The sequence below is a fragment of the Opisthocomus hoazin genome, chromosome 2 (genome assembly GCF_030867145.1).
Source record: "Opisthocomus hoazin isolate bOpiHoa1 chromosome 2, bOpiHoa1.hap1, whole genome shotgun sequence".
NCBI classification, from domain to species: Eukaryota; Metazoa; Chordata; class Aves; order Opisthocomiformes; family Opisthocomidae; genus Opisthocomus; species Opisthocomus hoazin.
This window is the reverse complement of record NC_134415.1, coordinates 99,496,773-99,509,917: the sequence shown is the minus strand read 5'-3', so window position 1 is coordinate 99,509,917 and position 13,145 is coordinate 99,496,773.

Genomic DNA, 13,145 nt, shown 5'->3' with positions numbered 1-13,145 from the left:
GAGAACAAGTCTGATGAGAAGCGGTGGAAGGAACTGGGACTGTTTAGTCTGGAGAAGAGGAGGCTGAGGGGGGACCTTGTAGCTCTCTACAATTGCCTGAAAGGAGGTTGTAGTGAGGCAGCTGTTGGTCTCTTCTCCCAAGTAGCTAACAAGAATACAAGAGGAAATGGCCTGAAGTTGCATCAGGGGAGGTTTAGATTGGTTATTAGGAAAATTTCTTTACTGAAAGAGTGGTCAGGCACTGGAACAGGCTGCCCAGGGAAGTGTCTGAGTCCCCATTCCTGGAGGTGTTTAAAAAATGTGTAGATGTGGCACTTCAGGACATGGTTTAGCAGGCATGATGTCGTTGGGCTGATGGTTGAGCTTGATGACCTTGGAGGACTATTCCAACCTTAATGATCCCATGATTCTATGACCCTCATACGCATGTCGCCTCTGACCCATGGTCCCATGCTGGCACTCAGGCCCATCCACACCAGCACAAAATAAAGAGTCCCTCATCCAGGAAATTCATTAGAAATGGACTTTAATAAGAAGAGAAGACAGACTATGCTGATCAGCTTCAGGGCACAAACAGACACACATACTGACCAGCAACTATTAAGATGTGAGCAGTCCCTTTTATCCCCTTATCTCTTGATTTTACTGTATCTATTCCTCCCTAAATTACCTTGGTCCTTCCCTTTCTTCATGTTCACTTTCTCCTCTAAACAACCTATGACCAGCCTTGTTCGATCTCCTAATGCTGTTCTCTGTACGCCTAAGCAGCAACCTCCCCCAGCCTGTGAGATGCCTTTGACAGTTGTCCTTGCTCCTTCCTGACGTGGGGTGTCCCCTGTCCCCTGGGGCTGAAGATCCCCTAGGATAACCCTGAGGATCCAGAGTAGGGGTTCATATCTCTGACCTGGGCATCAGGATGCTCCTGTCCACCACTGGGACCTTATTCTCCTGCATGTGTGTGACAAGCCTTTTACCATGTAACCTAATATTAACTGTGGTGATGGGACCAGTGACCCATTTGTTAAGGTCCCTAAATAGCACGGTTAAGAAAAAAAATAATATTCTTCTGCTCTTATGGTATCTGGCTTGCTCTGGATTCAGGATAGATTGTTAGCTGGCATATTATAATCAACATTCCCTCACCTGCTACATAGGGTTTTTTTCCTAATAAGTATAACAAATTAATTGAACATTCTATCTTTGAGGAGTTTGGGATTCCATTCAAGATTTCATTGTTCTGGAATAAAGATTTATATTTTTTTTTACATAGAAATCCTTGAAAAAATTACTTCTGAAATTTTTCGGAACCTTACGGTATTTTTTCCTTAGAGTATAAAGCTAAAACAGTATTTCCTGTGTGCATTTTTATTATATGGCTTCTTGCATTTGTTTTTCAGTAGTCTAGAGATTAAAACACACACCAGAATTCAGATGTGATCACAAAACTAAGACTACAAAGAATCTTCTAAAAGTTTTTCAGAGGCCAAAATCAAATCTGAATATTCTCATTAGGTGCAGAAAAATGTTTTCGTACAAGAAGCTATTTTTACACAGATTGTTGCTTCTCAATGAGACTGATACACTCTGTGTCACATTTCAGCTTCAGAAGTGCCTATACATATGACAGATTGGTAATGGTACCATCTCCTGCAGAGCCTATAATATTTCAAGAATAAAGGCTTCACTTCCATCCCGAACAGAAAGATTGATTTAGAATTTCTGAGTATAGTACATATAGAGAACAAAGTTGTATGTCTTTAAGAGTATGCATTTCAGATTATTTAGCATTTCCATAGGATGTTCTGTAATCTGCCCATTGGGACACAACACTGCCATTAAATATCCCAAAAGACTCCCATACACTGACAAGGACCACTTCACAGCGGTGTGTCAGATACGGAACGCTCTTTGGTCCCACAGGTAGTCTATGAAAGTAGGTGTGCAACATTCCCAGTGCAACAAATCAGTTAACATTCATCTGAAAACTAAGTAACTCTAGCAGTATAGGAACTGAGAGAATAGATTAGGTCAAAGGTTCGGCAACAAATGTTCTATTGAATAGCCACCAATACAAACTACTTCAAAGGAAGTTGCAAGAAATTAAAAATACTAGTCATGGAATATCATGTTCCCATGAATGTTTAAGTAACCTCCAAGGTTTACATGACTGTGAAGCTGAACAGTAAAATATGAGGAAAATATTCAACATAAAAAGAGGCTTTAAAATTGCTCACTAGTTTGTTTGAAAAATAAATCCAATATTACAATTAAAACTAAATTATAAAGAGGTTTATTAAAGTATTTATTTGACAAGATTACTAGGTAGAACCTTTGTTTTCCTATCACTGGGAGACAGTAGAGGGGAAGAGTCCAGTGCAGAAATGTTAATATGGAGGCCTATTTCTGAAAGTCCAGAAAGTGCAAGTTGAATGTACTCATCTATTAGGATCAACAAAATCTTTGCATGCATTTCATTGAAATTCATTTTTCAGATCTTAGCTGCGTAAAATCATGGTTCATCCAGTTCTTATCAAAGACGCATATTTTCAACGAGCTGAGAAGATTAAAAGGAGAGAATTGTAGCAAAATACTTCAGCATAAGACTTCAATCTTTTTGTTGGACCACAGAGAATCTGAACAAAACCGCTGTCACTTAAACCTTCTCCTAAATCACCGCTACCTTTTTCTTCAACATTAATAGCACAGTATCAATTAACTATAGATTGAATTAGGAGTTGTTCATTGGCTTCATTAGCAAGTAGAGGCAGTTGTTAATTCAGTTTCTGTTTCTCTGTTGCATTGCAAAGACTTTTGAAAGGCTCACCACAAACTCTTTGAGATAATAAACCTTAAGTACTGAAGCAGCTCTTTGCTGCAGTCGTGTTCATGATACTTGGAGGCATAAATTCCTAAAAATTGCTTGGTCTTTTGTATTTTGATTCTCCCTCAGTATAACACAATCTGGATGCACCATTAAGATGTTATTATTTACCAGTCGTTACCGTGGAATTACTATAGTTAATTTTTGTTCACAGACTTCTACAGGAAAAAAACAACTAAAAATCCTTCAAAAAACGTTCCCCAAAGACCCAGGCACAAAGACAACATACATATTGCAGGAACTAAAGTGAGGAAACGTTGGCTTTTTAACAGCGATGTTAAATGTTGCCTTTTAAAACAGTATTTAGTAGCTACTAGAAGTCTATGCTGGATTGGACCTCATGTGTGGTGCTATGCAGAGCACTCTGAGGAGTGCTTTTGAGTCATCTTCCATCTGACACTTCCAAAAGCAGTAGTAAGAACTAAAAAAGCAGGTGTTTTCTGTTCACTACCACTTTCTAATATTCACCTAGTAAGCATGGATAATTGATTTTCTTTTTTTTTGGATGATACTCACTCTAGATCTTAAACAACAACAGCACAATATCATCAATCAAATTGATTTTCTTCCTGTAGAATTATTAGGTAATAATTACTACCTGGGTGCTTTTCAAATTATTTTCTTTATCCATCACATTTTTTTTTCCATTGCCATTTTCTTTTTGCTTTACAACATGCACAAAAGATCTTATTCCAGGCCATCCTTTTCATGGACAGCTCTAGTTATTCCTGGTGAGGATTTTGGAAGTCAGCATGTTGGGCGTGGGACTGTCTCTCTCAGCTAGAAGAGGAAGCGATGCCTCAGCCATTTTCCTTATCACTGACAATGCAGTCAATGGACTGTGCAACTGAATTAATCAATACATATTTAATGCTGTGTATGCTCCATAGTGGGTTATCAGCAGTCTGAGCCTGAGGTGCAAGCCGATGACTTGGCAGATTTCCCCTTTGCTCCCATGTTAGTCTGTCAGCCCTCTTATTCAAAAAGAGATACTAATAAATTATACTACTACTGACAGATGCTTCTGCCTACTGCTAGGCATGTCAGACTCTGTTATATCATTGACAGATAAAAGAACTCTACATTTTTCCAGATAGTTTCCCCCAAATAGAAACCAACCATCGCCACCCACTCATACTTCCTGATTTCTTGTCACCCTCCCCTTCGCGAACTAGGCAAGTGGGCAGAAATGCAAGGCAGTGCAATGACAGCTATGCTGAAGCAGGGTCTTTTTGAGTCATTTAGTGCTGTGGGGAAGAAGAAAATGTGTCATTCTTGTAAAATGGTGGATTTTGTATGAAGACCGGCTGTCGTTTAAGACTCAGAGAAAAACGGGCAGGAGTGTGCTTGTGTATGTACGTGCATGTTTGTTTGCATATGTATGCATGAAAGAAAAAATGAGGGCACAATAGAAACACAGGAAAAACACCACATTTTACAAAATATTATTCCTTAGGAGAAATAATACTCTCAGTGAAAAATCACTTAAGTTCAAAAAGGAGAAAAATCATACTTCTTTGTTTAAACCTTGTAAAAAAATTAATAATTCATCATTATAGTTGAAAATTGTTTCTTTTTATTCTTTAGGCACTTCAAAATTTTTTATATCAAAAAGTGAGTGGAATGGCTAATATTTAAAGTGTATGTTTTTTCTTGAAAACCAGCCTAAATAATCCAACCCAGGATTTCCCCAAATGGAGCTGTTTTTTACTGGAAAATATTGATTTGTCAATCAGAAATGAGTTGTGAGAAAGCTTTGAAGTCCATTAACTTCTGTAAAAATAAAAACTGTAAACAAACCTATCCTGTTTTCCTCGATATTTTCAAGGCAGCTTTTGTGAGATTATAGGCCATGAGAGCCAATTTCTTGGTCTCCTCCCTACAAGTGCCTTCCAGGTCCTTTGGTTCTCAACATGGCATCCTGAGAATTTTCTAGCCCAAGGAAAAGGAAGGTGGATAGGAGGGCCACAGTCGCAGGACACATGAGTGGACATCTGATGTTGTGGAACAGACCTATAGCGCCTGAAGTGTGCTGAGGTTTCAAGACTACTGCTGTTTCTGTGGTGCTGTGTTATGGTGCTACTTACCTTACTCTCTGGGCCCTTTATGGTTTAGTAAATACTCTCCTTACTTCCCAATTGCTTTTGTTGTATGAAGTCTTCTATTTTTTTCCTTCTTCTACTTGAATTTCTTGCTATTCTGGTATTGTTTCATACAGTTAGATGCAAAACAGATGGTTGGGTTAATTTTTGTTTCTCTTCCATGTCTATGTTCTTGCTCTTATGATTCAAATTCCCTGCTTTGCTTGAGGGGAAGGTAGACATTAAGAACAGCCTCAGCCAGTTAATAACTTCTGTCTTGATTTTTAGTTTCGCATACCCTTTGACAATGTGAATCGTCTCCTAGGAGACAGGGAGCACTAGCAAGAAAACAAAGTGTACCTGTTTGAAAGCTGGTACTAGAAAAAAAATGTTGTACATTTTGTTCATATTAGCAGTAGCTGCAAAGCAGGAAGCATATACCTCATTTGTGTTTCATCACCAAAAAAAAAAAAAAAGAGGCCACTTCCTGTGAGAAATGATAATATCAAATGTTAGTGATATCACAGATTTTGAGTGAGACTTTTCTTTCTTTTTTTCTAAACAAACATTTTGTGTTAATGAATGTGCTAGTGGTGTTAGTGAACATCACATTTTGCTAAGCATAAAATTTTCAAGAATTTTGATAATACTTTAACTAAAAGCACAAAAATATATTGAAAATGGAGAAAATATAAAAAGGAATTATGATAGCACAAATTTTGGGGCAAAAAAATTCTTTCTTTTTTATATATTTTTTATCTCTTTTGTGTCTCTTCCCTTCATAAGATAGTGCAACTTATGTTGAAGGTTCACGTATTGGTGTATTTTATAGCTGCCTTCTCAAATAAATGTTTTGGCAAGTACTTGAACATATTGAGCAGATTCATTGCTATATGTAGAAAATACATAATGAAGTGATATGGCATACTGTTATGGCTATGGGATGAGTTCTCTACAGGTTTCTATCTACAACATCTCACCACTTCAGAGTAACCATTAGAATAGTAATTAACACAGTAGTCTACAGGTTTCAGAATGGATTTGTGTAAAAGGTGAAAATGCAGAAATGTTTACAGTGGGAAATCTAAGATTTTTGCCACTGTTCACAGGCACTGAAGACAACAGCAAAACATTAGAAAGTATAAATAAAAACTCTATAGTAGTCTTTGACATTTTAAATAGCTTCATATTTAGATAATATAACTTTACAGTTCTGTGTAATACACATTAAAGAATGCCAAATAGTTCTTTCTATTGCACTATATTAAAAAATCCTAGAACTTGACTTAGAAATTTGGAAATATGAAGAATATCTTATGATCAGCTATTTTACTGGTCTGATTTAGTCGTCGTTTCAAATATGAGTCTATTTTTATTCTGAGATTATCTACTTCCTATTTGGAATCTTCCGTCTTGGTGTGATGGACTGTTTGACTTCTCAGCCGAGTGTTGTATCATTTCTTTAACACTGCTAACAGTCAGGAAGAACAACAGGTTGTGCCAGGTCCCAAGGGAGTGACTGAGCCTGCTTAGCAGGGAAATACTTCCAGACTGTGCCATATTTCTGAGAGGTCATTAGAGAGAGAATCACAGCAAGAATCTGAGAGTCTCTAGCTCACAGAGTCCAAGACACTCTGAGAAAAGAAGCTAGCAGTGAGCAAGGTTTCTTCCTAAGGACCAGAGGGAGCTGCAGAGATTTTTCTGAAGCGTAGAAGGCTCCTCATTTGACTGAGAAAAGGACCTACAAGGGTGCACAAGAGGTGTTTACAGATCTTTTCTGTTTCCCTTCTGTCACTATTTAAAATTAATTTTTTTTTTTTAATACTTTTTGTCATTTAGTCATATTTCTGCATATTGTACTCTCCTTTACTTCCAGGAAAATTCACTCTAAAGGCCTGGACTGCTGAGTGTATACCTAGGAAATTTTCCTTAGAAGAGCTTGTGGCAAATAAAAACACTAACAGGACGATCAATGTATTTTGTCTTTTATAAACTGCATAGGTTAGGAACTTTAAGACCTTTTATCACAAAGCATATTTTCTGATTTCTCAGTGATTTGATGGCTATACCTGAACCTGCTGCAATTTATCAACATACTACGCACACTGTGAACACTAGACCTGGACAGAAACTGGTCACAATTACAGAAGTGCAGAAGTAATTTTAATTTCTTACTGCAACTAATAGCTTCTATAAGTATTAAACTACTGGTCTTAGACATAATACTGATAAAGGAGTACATGTTTAGCTGGTTGGCTTCAAAGACTGTCAAGTTCTTTTCAGAGTCTATAACTCACTGGTAAGCCTGTCATTACATGGGTGGGGACTGCATATTCTCCTATTGTGTTCTGCATTCTTTTTCATAGGTTAAGGCTTTCTATTTAGCTGAAGTGAAGTTCATTTTGCTTCCTTTGGTTCATGCAAACAAAGAATTCATGTCACTGTGGGTCAGAACTAACAAATAAAGGAAAAAAAGAAAAAGTATATCCTTAGGGAAAGTTAACTTCTGCCTGGGAGAAGAATTCTAACTTAGTAAGATTTATGTTGATTTTGTATTTCCAGAATAAAGTTTGACACAACTTCCATTATGTTTCTCTAGATATGTTAACACATTGTCTTTGATACAACGTTAAAATAAAGAATATCTCACAAAATTGGAAAATGCACCTAATAATTCATGAACACAGTTGTAGTATGTAAAGCTTCTCAACAAACTCCTAAATTTCTATTACACCCTTTTTTATGTATGTTTATAGAAAGTGTAAAACTCATGTAGTTTAACTCTTTCTAATCCTAAAGCTACCATGTAATACTTGTTTTCTTAAAAATACCCACTACAGATGAAAGGTGGTGTTGGGTCCGGGCAGTCATGTAACATAACTTCAAAATTTGGTAGAGCTATATGGTGTGCATTGTTTAGTGTGACATCTGCTTTTCTCAACTTCAAAGTACCTTAGAGGAATAAAAGAGAAAACCGAAATCTAAGCAATATCACAAAGTCTATTTAGGACTTTCAAATAACCTTTTGACATTCTTAAAAATGGCTTTCATATCCTGCAGAGTTCTAGATCATTTAAATTTACTTTAACAATAAGATGTGGTTAAATGTAGATGTTCCAAGGAAGGGAAAGTTTTACTCCTACCCTTTTAACCCGTCTCACACATTTCACTGCCAGATTTCACAACTAGCCCACAATGGGTCCATTGTCTGCTTTGTTAAAAAGGTGAGGTAAAGACTTGAAGTGATTCATTGTGAGACAGCATTGCAAATATCCAGTTTCCATTTCTTAGACAAAAATTTTCTCATTTATTCAACTAGCATGAAAGAGCAAAAGCTTAAACTGATCTGAAGATTTTTAGAAACTTTTTTATATTTCCAGGAATTTTCTTATTGTTTATATTTAGATAAATACTGCTCCCCCTGATATTACTCAAATGCCCATTCTGTGGCACACACAAATCATAAATTTCAATTAATTTTAATACACTAATATCAGTTAAAACCAGGAGTATTTTTTTCTGTGTTTTGTTTAAGAGTTGTTTCCTTAGAGTCTCAAATGCAATCATCCTCTCTTTAGACCTATCTCTAGGTTTTTTTAAGGGGAATAACTTTGGGTTCAGATGTTTGCAATTATCCAAATGAATTCTTCACTTTTTTAAAGGTTTACAGGAGGAAACCAATCCTATAAATAGATAACCAAGCAAGAGTTAATGATTTCACAAATCCCATCCAGTTTTAGATTTAGCAATACCACCAAGGGGGATCTCACTGGGGTTTGTAATGACTTGATGCCACATGCTGTGTTTGTTACTCATGCAGCTTTGACTCTTCTACTCTCTTACTGCATTGACTTCCATGAGGCACTGAGGACAATTAAGCTTTGTTCATTTTTTAAAGTTCTCTCCAAACTCACCTGGAGTTAATCATATTCCTAATATATATTTTAATTGTGAAGCTGTCTAAGTGTGGTGTTCTTGATTCTCTGCTCTCTGCAGTACTGCATAATAAATATTATCTCTTTCAAACACAGAACTCAAGTTTACAAAGCTGCATGTTGTTGCTCATTGTTTGTTTTATGAAAAAAATTACTGTTTAATATTATGTGTCCTGGGAGTTATATTAAATTGTACTTGATATCTTAATAAATTATCTTTTTTCAACTTACTTTTTCTCACTGTTAACACCATAAGTGCAAGCATCTGTTTGTATTAGTACTTTTTTGCCCACTCTTTTGCCATTTCTCAGTATTTTTCAGAACAGATATGTGTACTTTTCTCCCATTGTAATGTAGATAAAGTCAGTACAATAAAATACAGCCCCAGAATATGTACAGGATTTATCTGTTAATATTCTCTGTGGCAGCTAACCTCAGTCGACATGAAATATTTTCTGTTGCTAAAACCATGAGAAAAAATATTGATATAAAAAACTGAGATAACTTTGATAAAATAATGTCTTCTTCCTTTAGGAATCCCTCTCAGATTACTTCATTATTCGTAAGCAATTATGGTGACCACAGCTATCTTTTAGGTGTGGAAATGAGGAACAGTTAAGGTCTCTTGATATGCATCCAGAAGCCTGATTCTGGATTTGTCCTAAGGCCTGCTGTCAAAAGACAGAAAGAGAAATACCGTTTTTCACCTACATGTCACCAATTTATTTCTATTGTTTACTTGTTAATGTGAGGCCTTATGTTTTACTCTAACTATATTTGTTAGCACGCGTAGAGATTTTTTGGGGCCATTTTTGGTTTTGATATTTTTTTTCCTCTGGAAAAGTAAAGAAGTTTCTGTGTCTTTCTGACACACATCAGTCACAGAACCTTGAGATTTGATTATTATGACCACTTTCCAATTTGAATTTCCTTACAATATATGAATTATTCTTGACTACATTTTTTAAAGGGTAGCCTGACTGCTGTATGACACAGAAGTTTTCAGGGTGCCTTATTTACCTCGCATAACTCTCATATGCAATACAAAGCTGCTCCCATCAATGAACGAGCAGTCTTTGGTGGGACATATTGTCCTCCTAAAAGTAGCAATGAAATTCTCCACAAAGCAAACAATGCAGAATACAGTGAGGGTCCGTGGAGCTCCTAAATGACATCATCTACCTGCATGAGTGCATCTCACCCGTGACGGTATAGGCAAGCATTAAGTAGTATTTCATGTCTTGAGACAGCCTTTGCAATTGCTTCTGTTCTTATTAAAACAGCGGATTAAATTACAGTTATTTAAACAGTACAGCAAGTTTTAGTGACAGCATATAGCAAACAATTATGGGGCAATGTCCAGTAAGTTTTATTGATTTTATTATGCCAAATCAACATAATATCAAGGCAATAAATGCATAATGAACTAATAATAAAAGGATGAGAAATAATATAATAAGCTAGTGCAAGAAAAATATATGAGACCAGGCATCATAACACTGTAAATTCTGGAAAAAAGAGATTCATCTCACTGTTTTTCTCTTTCTTTTTTTCTTTAAAGACATCAACCCACAAGATTCTTTCTCAGATATGCACAATCACTAGACTCACTATTTTATCTAATGGCATTCTTATAGACTTGTTCAAGGCTTACATCATCATTTAACTCCAGCTGTCAACTAAGCATCACACAGCCAGTCACGCACTCCCCTTGGTGGGATGGGTGAGAGATCCAGAAGAGCATAGTGAGAAAACTCATGAGTTGAGATAAAGACAATTTAATAGCTAAAGCAAAAGCCATTCATGCAAGCAAAGGAAAACAAGGATTTCATTCAGTACTTCCCATCGGGAGGCAGGGTTTCAGCTTTCTCTAGGAAAGCAGGGCTTCGTCATGTATAACTGTTACTTGGGAAGACAAACACTATCACTCCAAATGTCCTCCCTTTTCTTCTTCTTCCTCTACCTTAATCTTCTGAGCATGACGACATATGGTATGGACTATAAGGACTATATGGCTCACCCCAACGACTTGTTTGGTCAGTTGCGGTCAGCTGTCCCAGCTGTGTCCTCTCCCAATTTCTTGTGCACTGCCAGCCTACTCACTGGTGGGGCTGTGTGAGGAGCAGAAAAGGCCTTGGCTCTGTGTAAGCACTGCTCAGCAGTAATGAAAACAATCCTGTATTATCAACACTCTTATCAGCACAAATCCAGAATAGAGTCCCGTACAAGCTACTATGACAACATTAGCTCTATCCCGGTCAAAACCAGCATTAGCAGTGTTCTGTTATCCACCATTCTCCTATGAATAAGTAGTATTTGTTATTGGGCTATGTGAAAATTGTAAATAATTTAATTAAAGAGTGTTTTGTCACTTATCACCATCAGCAAGTTGAACAGAACATTTCTGGTTCCACGAGAGATTATATGTACATGTAATAAGTACTTTAAGGTTTCTATCCCATATTCCTCTGTCTTTTCATGTTTCTGAGAAATAGCTGAGAACTGCAAAGACAAATCTTTTTGTCTATCTGAGGTTTGCCTGTAAAATTCCAACCAATAATTAATTTACTTGGTCGTCCATTGTAATACGAAACATCATCTTGATGTTCTATTCTCTGAACAGCCTTCTGCTATTTGGAAATTCAGTTAAATGTTCAGGGTTTTTTTTCTTTGCCTTTTTTTTTCCTTTGTGTATTATGGCACTGTAACTATTTCACATATCAAGATTACACACAATAGCACTGTTTTATAGCTCTGTCTGTAAGGTAATCTGTGAAGTACAGTAAGAGAGAAAAATAGTAAGAGAAATATTTTCTTCTGACACCAGTTCATTTATATGGAGTTGCACAGAAGTAAATCATCGTGCAGCTCAGCCTCTTCTCATAATTAAATCAAGCAATATAGATCAACTGTAGTAATTTGAGTACTCTAGGTTCACTCCAGATATTAAAGAAGGAACAATATCTGGAAAGACAAGCATTGAAAGGTTGGGGAAGCATAAGATGCTTTACTCCTTTCATTGTTAGTAGTATCCAGAAATATCTACATTATGAAAAACTTGACAATGAACAAGGATGGGACTGTGGAACTGATGAGAAAGTTTAAATCAGTCATGTAAGTTACATCAGATAAAGCATAAAATAATTTTGCAGCTCCGAGGCAGATGAAAATCTTAATATATTAAAGAGATACAATAACTCACTACTGTGAAAGCAAAGAATAAAGACATATAGAGAGTTGAATATAATATAATGACTGGTTAGGGACTAGTGGAGAAGTTTTAATAGAAATAGTACCATTCAAACTGACAGGCATAGGGACTTCTGATGAGATCATGAAGTGGGGATAAGCTTAACTTTAAACACAGGTGAGATAAGCAGCATGGCCATTTCCATTCATATTTTGACGATGTGAATACAATACGGTGATTGTATCTTCAGATATCAACAGAAAAAAAGGCTTACTCAGTCCTCTCAGACTGAGTAGTCTGGCCTTTTAACCCACTTCACTCTTCTTTTATACAGACGATAATGGAGTTTATAGAAATTATTCAAATCATTCATTGTAGATTTCTCCAGTTTGTCTATACAGAAAACCTACAAAATAAACAAACAAACAAGCAAGCAGAATAAAACAAAACAAGAAAGGAGAGAAATATCATAGAAGGAATTTTAAAAGAGTTCCTAATAGTCTTCAAGACCTGTCCTGAGAATTTAAGACAGCTGGAACTGCAATAAGGTCTGCTGGAGAACCTCATCTTCAGAAGATACTGAAAATTTTTTCATGCAGGATTTCTTAAGAAGTGAGACATAAGGGCTCTATAACACTTTTTTTTTTTTTTTTTACGTAAGAGGTTTTATAGGTAACAAGAAATAAAACTGATTTGTTACATAAATGGAAATTCTGTGTGTGATTTTTATAGACCTTGGAAAACCCTAATAGCCAAGATGATCCCCTTTCCAGTAACAGTTTTTGTCTTTCTCTTCCATCACATAGTAATTAAAATCTAAGTGTTGTCACATACTTGAGGACTGGTTAGCTTTACACAAAGAAATACATCCTATCAATTATGACTAATCTACCTCTCAGTGAAATTCACTATTCATCTACAAAAGCAGACATATTTTAAATTATGGATATGGTCTCTTGATGAATACCGTGTGATTTTTTGGGGTTCTGACACCAATTAACTATTTCATGTGTTATTGTTAATATACTACGTATAAAATGATTCTTTATTGGAAAGTA